Below are 12,048 nucleotides of genomic sequence, written 5' to 3' on the forward strand. Positions count from 1 at the left end.
AAATTGTCCCAGAGGTTCCTAAGCCTCTCCTAATTAAAAAAAAAAAAAAATTATTGCTTCTTTTTTTTATTCTGGTTGAATGTTTATTTCTTCCTTTCATTCCAAATTGTTGACTTGAATCCCAGCTTCCTTTCTTTCACCCTTAGTTCCCTGTATATTTTTCTTTATTTTACTTAGTGTATCCTTCACTTTTTTTTTTTTTTTGTAGCTGTACTCTCTGAGTTCTCTGAGCATTCTTATCACCAGTGTTTTGAACTCTTCATCTTTGAAGTTGGCTATTTCTTTCTTTTTTTTCAAAATGAACAAATACAATCTGTATTTTTTCAAAAAGAAAAAAACACCAACCATATTTATTTAGTTGGACATTTCCCTTGAGCTAAAGAGAAAGATGTCAAAAGAAAACCTACGAGAGCCCTGGCCTGTGTACTTCGGTTGGACGTCATCTTGCAAACCGAAGGGTCGCAGGTTCGATCACGGCACGCACGAAGGACAACCAATCGATGTTTCTGTCTCACATCAATGTCTCTCTCCCTCTCTTTCTGCCTCCCTTCCCCTCTCTCTAAAAGCAATGAAAAAAAAAATCCTTGGGTGACGATACAAAAAAGAATATTGAGGACATGCACACAGGCACATACTACACTCCATCTTTCTTTGAAAAAAAAATAAGGAAAAAGTTCTGTTCAACAGATACCTTTATCTTGGCTTCTGGAAGATGTTTCCACGTCCCATTCCACATCCTCTTCCTCTTGCAGCTCCTTGAGCCTTCAAAATGGCAGCTTTCCCCTGACCAGCCCCTGAGCCTTGGTTTTTATTCTTCATGCTCTTCAACATCGGTGCATTTTTCAGCATGTCAGGCAAAATCAGAAAGTGGATCTTGCTCCCACGTATATACACCTGCTCAAGCTGTGCCACTTGGCCATCTCTGTACGTGACTGTGATGTTGGACATCTGGCAGTTCATGTTGTCTTCCGCCTCAATGAGCTTCCCACGATACATCTCACCGGTGTTTGTCTCACACGTCACAATGTGACCTTCAGCTTCATGCAGGACTTTAATTGGCACACCAATAGACATCGTGGCAGTAAGAGAGTTCTCGCTGGCTGGGAAACGTGGGCTCTGTTATGATCGTTCTGGCCCCGGAAGAGAGGACTGATAACAGGGCCCAGGTGCTGGCGGAAATACTGACCTTCAGGCCGGCAAGTGGAGAAGGGGAATAGCGTTTCCAAGCACCCCACACCAGGCACAGGCTGGACCAGAAGGCAGGTATCTGAGGCCTGGGCCCTCGGGTTGAGGGTGGCAGGTGGTGAGGCTGAAGGCTAGGACCTGCCCTCACAATTTCTGAAGTTGGCTATTTCCATTTCATTTAGTTCTTTTCCTGGGGGTTTGTTCTGTTCTTTCATTTTAGCCATATTTCTTTGCCTTCTCAATTTGGCAGCCTCCTTTGTTTGCTTCTATGTATTAGGTAGAGCTTCTTTTACTCCCTGTCTTAGTAGTATGGCCTATGTAGAAAAGGCACCTATAAATCGTGTGAAGTGGAGCCTTAGGTGGTTGCCAGGGCAGGGCAACCCGCTTCACTGCTTTGTGGCTCTGTAGGGTAAGGGAGATGTCGGGGCGGGGGGATGCTGTTACATGACTTCTGGAGACCTGCTTGGCACTCATCCCACTTCAAGTCACCTCACCCACCTCCAGTATGCAACCGGCACCCTTCCAGCTGCTGCTGTGGTGTTTGCATACATTCTAAGTCATGAAGGCTCTTTAAGTGGTAAAATCCAGGAGTTTCTTCTCTCACCCCAACCCCTACTGGTTTTTACAATGAGAGCTAATGGGGGTTTATTTTCCCAGGGCTGGAACCCTGGGCTGTGCAATCTGGCCTGGGGTTTGGATTGCTCTCTCTCAAGGTATCCCTCCTGATTTTTATCTACAACATGTGAATGTGGGACAGTCTGTCCCACCACCACCACCACCGTTGTCTCCTCTCTGCACCACACTGCCTTTCCTCCTTCTCTGTGATTCCTTCCCTCCTACCTGTCTGGATGAATGTGGCTTCTTTAAATCCTTGGTCAGACCTCCATACAGCTCGATTTTCTGATGGTTCTGGGTGTTATTTGTTTTTGAAATCTTACACCTCCATCTTGACCAGAAGTCCTTCCATCAGTTTTTTATTCTTGCAGCCAAGGACTTTGTGTGCTAAACCTGAAATTCTGTTGTCAGCTGTCTGTGACAAAGCCTGTGAACCACTGTGGTGAACATTGACCTCAGGGGCACCATACACTCTCTGGGTGCTGGCTTATGCCACCAAAGGGAGTGCCTTTACCTTTAGCTTATTTTCAAGTCTGTCAGTTTGGTAGACTTGTCTCAGTTGAACCTTGTATCTGCTAACTGGACTAATACACTTTCAATACGAGTACACCCTTGATTCAACTCTTCTACTTATGGGAGCCTAGCCAAAGGAAATAACATTAGGCTGATTCTACTAGCCAATAGTAAGAAACAATCTCGATGGCCAGAAATTAAGGACTGACTTTAGAATCTTATGCAGTGACTGAAAATATAATAGTACTGTCGAAATGCACAGACTAACATAGATAGTCACAATATATAGTGAAAAAACTAGGTTATAAAGTTGTATGAGCAAATGATGTGCTTAAAATTACATTCATATTTGGAAGAATGTACATCAAATGCTTAACTTTGGCTGTCTCTGGGTAGATGAAATTTTGAATGTTTTTGTTTTTTTGCTTATCCATATTTTTTAACTTTTCTGTAATAAACAAGTATTACTTAAGCAATTTTAAAAAGAAACGATTAAAAGATAAGAAGCTGAGGATCCAAGATGGTGGAGGAGTAAGTGGAAGCTACACTAACCTCCCAGGACCAATCTTCAACTACAACTAAATTGTAGAAAAATCCTCAGGAATAACCAACTGAACAATAGCTGGAGAGAAGCCTTATAACCATGGACAGACAGAAGAAAGTACTTCACCACAATGTGATTTTACAGAGTGTGGAGGAGACACAAGAGGGCTGGCTGGGCTTCCATGGGTGGCAGCTGAAGTTTCAGAGGGAAAATTCAGTGGCCAGAGGATTCCCCCTGAGAAGTGTGGGGTCTAAACCCTAAGCTGGTCTCCCCAGCCTACAGCACCAGAACTGGAAAGGAACCCAGGTAACATCCAACTGTGAAAAGTGGTGGAGTTTCTCTCTGCCAGGGAGAGACAGATGGATACACAGAGAGCCTCTTAAAGGGAAAAGGAACAAAACTTCATTTCCAGCCACTTACCCTGGGCTCCGGCAAAGAGGGTGGGAAGAGTGGAACGAAGATATTTGAGGACAGTCTGGTGGTGGTGGCTTTGGAGAGAGAACTGAGGGAGGAGCCAACAGGATCCCTGTGCTGAATCATTCTCCATACTGCAGGAACCATCTTGCTCAGGCAGAGCAGTCCCCTCCAAGTGGCATCAGCCTGAGGGGAAGAAATGGCCCCGCCTGCAGGAATTACTCTGCCCCATCCTGTGGTTCTTAAACCTGACTGCTGATTACATATTGACTAGATTAACAACTGAAGGAGACAGCTAGAAACTGTGGATCTCTGGTAGTCGTGAACAGGGTGCCTAGCGCCAGACTGGGACACCAAATCACATCACCAGGGGAAAATCCAGAAAGATCAGACAGTGGTAAACACTAGATGAATTCCTCCACAGTCTTCTTCATGATTTCTGTTATTTCCTCTCCTGCATAGCTTTTTAACATTCATTTCTTGTCCTTCAAGTTTTTGCCTATTAGGTCACTAGTTTTTAATGTTATAGTTTATTTCAAATCTCATATTTTGCTCCTCCCTTCTCTTACTTCATTTTACCTTCTTCTTCCCTTTTCTTATTTTCATTTTAAATTTTATTTTCTCTCTTGCTATGACTTGTTTCCATTCTTCACTCTTACTATTTCTCCCCCTTCCAGCCTCTCAAAACCATTTTTCTTGTCATCAGCCATCTCACACACTTTATTTATTTATTTATAGAGGGAGGGAGAGGAAGGGAAAAGAAGAGTGAGAGGAAGGGAGAAAGAGAGGAAGAGGAACATTAATGTGCAAGAGAAACATAGATTAGTTGTCTCTCACATGCCCCCAACTGGAGACCTGGCCCGCAACCCAGGCACGTGCCCTGGTTGGTAATCAAACCAGTGACTCTTTAGTTTGCAGGCTGGCTCTCAATCCACCTAGCCACACAAGCCAGGGACTTTTCCCATTTTTAAAATATCACTATTCTCTCTCCATTTTCATCAGTCTTTGCTTGCTGGTTGTGGATATGGTGGTTATTGTTGCATTTCTTCAATTTTATTTCTAGATCTTCACTATTTTTGTATTCGAGTCTCAAATTTTACCATTCTTCTCTCTTACTCCATATTTCCTCCTGCCCTTTTTTTTTAATTTGAATTTTTCCCTGTGTTAGCCTGGTTTTAATTCCTCACTCTTAGTATCCCTTCTCCCGCTATCTTCTCAAAATTACTTCTCTTTTCTCTGGACATCTCTTAAGATTTTCTTTCTTTCTTTCTTTTTCCCCTCTATTCCCATCCCTCCTATATTGATATTTGCTCATTTGTTGTTGATAGTGCTGTGGTGGATCTTTTTCTCCAATTTGGTTCCTATATTTTTCCTCTCCATCACTATATATCTATATAGTCTTATAATAGTCTTGATCTCTTTACACATTAATATTGGCTCATTTGCTGTTGATAGTGTGATTTTGGGTGGAGGTTATTTTTGTGGATGTGTGTTTGTTACGTGGGCTGTTTGGTTTTGTTCTGGCAGCACCTGTACAACGGTATGTAAGACATGGTGGGCGGAGTGACTCTCAGTCAGCCAGTTGGAGGAAATAGCCAACCAAAGAACGACCCAATAACAACCAAAACCCAATAACAACCAAGAGCCCACATAAATGGAATAAAGGGCTTCCAAAGAGCATCAAATTCAGGAGATCAAGGAAATTGCACCACTGATTCTCTAAGGTCTCCTACCACAGAAAGTCACACCATGAAAACAGGGAGTCAAAGCAGATCAACCTAAGAAGAAGAAAAAACAAGAGTCACCTAATATGGGGAGACAAAGAAACAACCTCCAATCAAAAGGAAAGAAGGAATCCCTAGAAAGAGTTCTAAATGAAATACAGGCAAGCAAGCTATCAGACATTGAGTTCAAAATAAGGTTATAAGGATGTTCAATGAGCTCAGTGAGAACTACAAAGAACTCCAGGGAAGCCACAAGGAACTTACTGCAAACTATATCAGCATGAAAAAGGACATAGGAACTATCAATAAGAACCAGGAGGAAATGAAGAATACAATATCTGAAATTAAGTACACAGTAGAAGGAATTAAAAGCAGGCTTGAAGAAGCAAAGGATCAAATCAGTGAGCTGGAGAACAAGGTAGAAAAAATTCCCAGATAAAGCAAAAAAATGGAAAAAGACTCAAAAAGAGTGAAGATAATTTAAGAAAGCTGAAGGATAGCATGAAACATAGTAATATCCATATCATAGAAACAGAGAAGGAGAAGAGGAGCAAGGAATAGAAAAACTGTTTGAAAAAGTAATGACAGAAAACTTCCCTAACTTGATGAAGGAAACAGTCATGCAAGGCCAGGAAGCACAGAGGGTCCCAATCAAGATGAATCCAAAGAGACTCACTCCAAGACACATCATAGGTAAAAAGGCAAAATTTAAAGACAGAGAATCTTAAAGGCAACAAGGGAGAAACAGCTAGTGATATACAAGGGAGCTTTGATAAGGCTATCAGCTGATAACTCAACAGAAACAGTACAAGCCAGGCGGGAATGGCAAAAATATTCCAAGTAATGAAAAACAAAGGCCTGCAACCAAGACTACTCTACTCAGAAAGGCTCTCATTCAAAATGGAAGGCAACATAAGAATTTCCCAGACAAAACCAGAATTGCAAGAATTGCTAAAGGGACTACTTTAAGAAGATGAAGAAGCCCTGGCTGGTGTGGCTCAGTGGACTGAGTGCCAGCTGTGAATCAAAGGTCACTGGTTTGAGTCCCAGTCAGGGCACATGCCTGGGTTGTGGGCCAGGTCCCCAGTTGGGGGCACACAAGAGGCAACCACACATTAATGTTTCTCTCCCTCTCTTTCTCTCTTCCTTCCCTCCTTCCTTCCTTCTCTCTAAAAAAGTAAAAATAAATAAAATCTTTTAAAAAGAAGAAGATGAAGAAAAAGAGAGAGAGGTACAAAGGGAAAAAATGGCAATGAATAAGTACCTATCAATAGTAACCTTAAATGTAAATGGATTAAATGCTCTAATAAAAAGATATAGGGCAGCTGAATGGATAAGAAGACATGACCTGCATATATGCTGTCTACTAGAAACCCACCTCAGAACAAAAGATCTACAGAGACTGAAAGTGAAGGAATGGGAAAAAATATTCCAAGCAAATGGAGATGAAAAAAAAGCTGGCATAGCAAAACTTATATCAGACAAAATTGATTTCAAAACAGAGGTCATAAAAAGAGACAAAGAAAGACACTACATAATACTTAAGGGACTAATCCATCAAGAAGATATAATGCTGCTCTGGCTGCCATGGCTCAGTTAGTTGAGCACTGGCCTGCAAACCAAAAGGTCACTGGTTCGATTCCCGGTCAGGGCACATGCCTGGGCCGCAGGCCAGATCCCTGTCTGAGGGCATGTGAGAGGCAACCAATTAATGTTTTTCTCACACATCAGTGTTTCTCTCCCTATCTTTCTCCCTCCTTTCCCCTTACCCTAAAACATAAATAAAATATTTTAAAACATAAAATAAAGAAGATGTAACCCTTGTAAACATATATGCACCCAAAATAGTGGCACCCAAATATATAAGGAAAATCTTGGAGGACTTCAAGAAAGATATCGACATCAACACACTCATTGTAGGGGATTTTAACACACCATTGTTGACAATGGGTAGATCTGCCAAGCAAAGACTCAACAAGGATATTGTGGCATTGAACAATACTCTACATCAAATGGACTTAGTTGATACATACAGAACCTTTCACCCCAAAGAAGCAGCATATATTCTTTTCAAATGCACATGGAATATTTTCAAAGACAGACCACATAGTAGGACAGAAAACAAACCTCAACAAATTCAAGAAAATTGAAATCTTATCAAGCATCTTCTTGGGTTACAATGGCTTGAAACATCAAGGAAAAAACTCAAAAACATTCAAATTCATGGAGACTGAATAACATGCTATTAAATAATGAATGGGTTAACAATGAGATCAAAAAAGAAATTTAAAAAAATTGGAAAGAAATGATAACAAACACACAACAACACAAAACCCCAAGGGACACAGCAAAGGCAGTCCTGAGAGGGAAGTTCATAGTAATACAGGGTTACCTAAAAAAAGATAGAAAATTTTCAAATAAACAGCCAAACCCTACATCTACAAGAACTAGAGGAACAACAACAAACAGCACGGAGCGAGGAAAAGAAAGGACATAATCAAGATCAGAGCAGAATTAAATATCATAGAGATTGAAAGACCAATTCAAAGGATCAATAAATCCAGGAGCTGGGTTTTTTTTTTTTGTTTTTTTTTTTTTAAGATAAACAAAATCGACAAGCCTTTAACCAGAACCATCAAGAAAAAGAGAGAGGACCCAAATAAATCAGAAATGAAAAAAGAGAAATTACAACTTATGCCACAGAAATACAAAAGATCGTAAGAAATTACATGCCAAGAAATTTGACTCCTGGGTGAAATGGAAAAATTTCTGGAAACATATAATCTTCCAAAACTGAATCAAGAAGCAGCAGAAGGCCTGAATAGACTGATAACAACTAGTAAAATTGAAACAATAATCAAAAAACTCCCAGTACACTGAATGGATGGATGGCTTCACAGGAGAATTTTACCAAACATTTAGGGAAAAGCTAACTCCTATTCTTAAATTATTCCAAAAAATTCAAGAAGAGAGAAGACTCCCAAACTCTTTTTATGAGGCCAGTAACATCCTAGTTCCGAAATGAGATAAAGATACAACAAAGAAAGAAAACTACAGGCCAATATCACTTATGAACATAGATGCTAAAATCCTCAACAAAATATTGGCAAACAGGATCCAGCAACACATTAAAAAGATCATGCACCATGATCAAATGGGATTCATTCCAGGAATGCAAGGATGGTATAACATTCACAAATCAATAATCAAAATACACCACATAAACAAAATGAAAGACAAAAATCACATGATTATATAAATAGGTGCTGAAAAAGCATTTGATAAGGTACAGCACCCAGTTATGATAAAAACATTCAGCAAAGTAGAAATAGAGGGAGCATACTTCAACATAATAAAGGTCATATACAAGAAATCTACAGCCAACATCATACTCAACAACCAAAACCTTAAAGATTTTCCCCCAAAGATCAGAAACAAGATGAGAGTGTCTGCTTTCACCACTTCTATTCAACATAGGATTGGAAGTTCTAACCACAGTGATCAGACAAAAAAAAGAAAGAAAGAAAAGAAATAAAAGGCATCTAAATTGGAAAGGAGGAAGTAAAACTGTCACTATTTGCTGATGACATAATAGTGTACATAGAAAACCCTATATGCTCCACCCAAAACTACTTGACCTAATAAGTGAAATAGTAGGATACAAAGTCAATATTAAAATATTGAAGGCATTTTTGTACACCAACAATGGAATAGCAGGAAAAAAAACTAGGAAAAAATCCCATTTACTATAGTAACAAGAAAAATAAAGTACCTATGAATAAACTACACTAAGGAGGTAAAAGACCTGTACTCAGAAAACTACTGAACACTGAAGAAAGAAATTAAGGAAGATACAAATAAATGGAAGCATATACTGTGTTCATGAACTGGAAGAATTAACATCATAAAATGTCCATACTACCCCAAACAATCTATAGATTCAACACAATCCTTGTTAAAATACCAATGATGTATTTCACATATTTAGAACAAATATTTCAGAAATTTATATGGAACCTAAAACAACCCCAATACCCTCAGCAATCTTGAGAAAAAAGAACAAAGTAGGAGGGATCACAATACTTGATATCAAACTATATTACAAGGCCACTATAATCACAATAATCTGGTACTGGCATAAGAACAGACACATAGATCAATGGAACAGAATAGAGAGCCCAGAAATAAACCCATGTCCCTATGATCAATTAATATTTGACAAAGGGGACAGGAGCATAAAATTGAGTAAAAATAGTCTCTTCAATAAATGGTGTTAGGAGAACTGAAATGGTACATGCAAAAAAAAAAAAAAGAACTAAACCACCAACTTGCACCATACATCAGAACAAACTCAAAATGGGTAAAAGACTTAAACATAAGCTGTGACACCATAAAAGTCCTGGAGGAAAACATAGGTAGTAAAATTTCAGATATCCCATGTAGCAATATTTTCGCTGATATATCCTCTAGGGCAAGGGAAATAAAGGAAAGGATGAACAAATGGGACTACATCAAATTAAAAAGCTTCTGCATGGCCAAAGAAAACATCATCAAAATGAAAAGGGAACCAACCATATGGGAAAGTATATTTGCCAATGATACCTTTAACAAGGGTTTGATCTCCAAAATATATAAAGAACTCATACAACTCAACACCAGGAAGACAGACAACCCAATTAAAAACTGGGCAAAGGACCTGAACAGACACTTCTCCAAGGAGGACAAATAGAGGGCCCATAGGCATATGAAAGAATACTCATCATCATTACTCATCAGAGAGATGCAAATTAAAACCACAATGAGATACCACCTCACCTCAATCAAAATGGTCATCATTAACAAATCAACAAACAACAAGTGCTGGTGAGGATGTGGCAAAAAGGGAACCCTAGTGCACTGTTGGTGGGAATGCAGAATGGTGCAGCCACTGTGGAAAACAGTATGGTATTCCCTCAAAAAACCTGAAAATGGAACTGCCTTTTGACCCAGTGATTCCACTTCTGGGATTATACCCTAAGAATCCTGAAACATCAACACCGAAGAATCTATGTACTCCAATGTTCATAGCAGTGTTATTTACAATAGCCAAGTGCTAGAAACAGCCTTAAGTGCCCATCAGTAAAGAGTAGATCAAAATACTGTGATACATTTGTACACTGGGTAGAACTGGATAGTATTATGCTAAGTGAAATTGTAAGAGACTGGCCAGAAGTCCCAGAATTTGGGGGTTGGGACTCAGTGGAGCACAGCCATTTTCCTGAGAGATACCTACTTTCTTAGTTATGCAAATAGCTGTGGCCATGGCATGCATCAAGGAGATGGGAGGGGTTTTGACCATAGAATGGTGACAAAAAACTTATGGAGCCTGTGCAAAATTCTAGGGTGGTCATGACTGGTCACCATACCCACTGCGTCACAGGCCATGGTCAGGGATTTAAAAATGGGGCAGCAGCCATTAAGGAAGGGAGAGAGCCATGCGGTCTGAAAGAGCAGAGGCATCCCACCAGCCAGCCATAAGGTCAGGTGTGTAAGAAGGTGCCACACAGTTCTGAATTGAGCTGAAAAACACCGTGACACAAGCAAAACCTCCCCAATCAAGCAAGGATGAATGGGAGCTGCTGAGAGAACTGAACTGTACCTGGGAAATACAGAGCTACATACAGACTTCTATTTTCCTAGAGATAGATGGTACCTCTGACTTTTCTGTTCTGAAACTGGCCTGGTTTGGCAGGGGGAGGCAGGACTGACGATATGCTTGTGGGTGTTTTAAAGGGAGTAGGACTTAATGGCAGAATTCCACCATTAATCTAAATCTATATAACCTTTAAATAAACAATTCCTTTCCTTTACACCTAACTCTGGTATTGAGAGTTATGCTTTTTGGCGGTGGGCAATTGAGCCCCTCATAACTGAATGGCCTGTGGGTTCTGTTTCAAAATAAGCCAGGTGGTGAAAGACAAATACCATATAATCTAACCCATAAGAGGAATCTAATTAACAAAACAAACACAAGCAAAATAGAACCAGAGGCATGGAAACAATGGACTCACAGCAACCAGAAGGGAGGGAGGAGGGGGACAATGGGGAAAAGAAAGGAAAGGGTCTAGTCAAGGAACAGGTATAAAGGACCCATGGATATGGACAACAGGGTGGAGATTGATTGTGGGAGAGGGGGGTGGGCGGGGCAGGAGAGAGCAACTGTAATAGAACGATAAAAAAAAAAAAGATAAAGTTGAGAGTACGACATTTAATAAATGCAATTATGGGAATGCCTCAGTAAATTATAATTTAAATATGGGGGTTGCATAATACTTAAACATTTGTGACTTTTTATGTATCTGCTTAAAAGATGCAGCCTACACTGTAGTCAAAACTTCAGGTTCTGGTCTTGGGATACTTGAGTTACATCTTGGCTCTGTCACTCAGCTGAGTGACTGGAGAGCCAGCCTGGATGGCTAGCCTCTAAATCAGCATCTTCGTCTGTATAACAGGGATGGTAGTAATACCAACCTCACAGCTTTGTAGAGGGTTAAATACATGAAAAATTCTTGGCACTGTACCTAGCAGTACTAAGGATTCAGTGTTAGCCATTATTAAATTAGATGTCAGAAGCTTTCAAGGGCCAGCAGATGTCTTCTGTTTACCCTATCAGTAGGAGTCCCTGCCTAAGCCTAAAAGACTCCACCCAGCAGTCTGATTGCTGTGGTGTGCACCTTCCCTAGCCTTAAAAAAAAAAAAAAAAAAAATCTCACCCAAGGGTATGTTCATTGACTTAAGGGGGGGGGGGGGATACATTAACGTGAGAGAAATATTGATTGGTTGCCTCCCGTGTGCACCCCGACGGGATGGAACCCAAAACCTACGCACATGCCAATTGCGGATTGAACCCACAACAGGATGAGGCTCTAGCGGAGCGACCTGGCCAGGGTTTCCCTAGCCTTTTCAGAGAAGGAAGCAGGTGAAAGCAGAAGTAACACTCCCAGGCCACTCAACTTCCCTAAAGCCTCCTTGTTTCTGGTCAGGAGGTAGAGATCTGATTAACTCTGTTAATAA

At 40.3% G+C, this 12,048-nt stretch overlaps 1 pseudogene; it reads right to left on the minus strand.

Moving 5' to 3' along the window:
- Positions 1 to 693: 693 nt before the first annotated feature.
- On the minus strand, positions 694 to 1,087 carry LOC150009472 (small nuclear ribonucleoprotein Sm D3 pseudogene; annotated as a pseudogene).
- Positions 1,088 to 12,048: the final 10,961 nt, after the last annotated feature.

This window comes from Furipterus horrens, unplaced genomic scaffold (genome assembly GCF_987537825.1).
Source record: "Furipterus horrens unplaced genomic scaffold, mFurHor1.1.pri manual_scaffold_5, whole genome shotgun sequence".
In the NCBI taxonomy this organism is placed as follows: Eukaryota; Metazoa; Chordata; class Mammalia; order Chiroptera; family Furipteridae; genus Furipterus; species Furipterus horrens.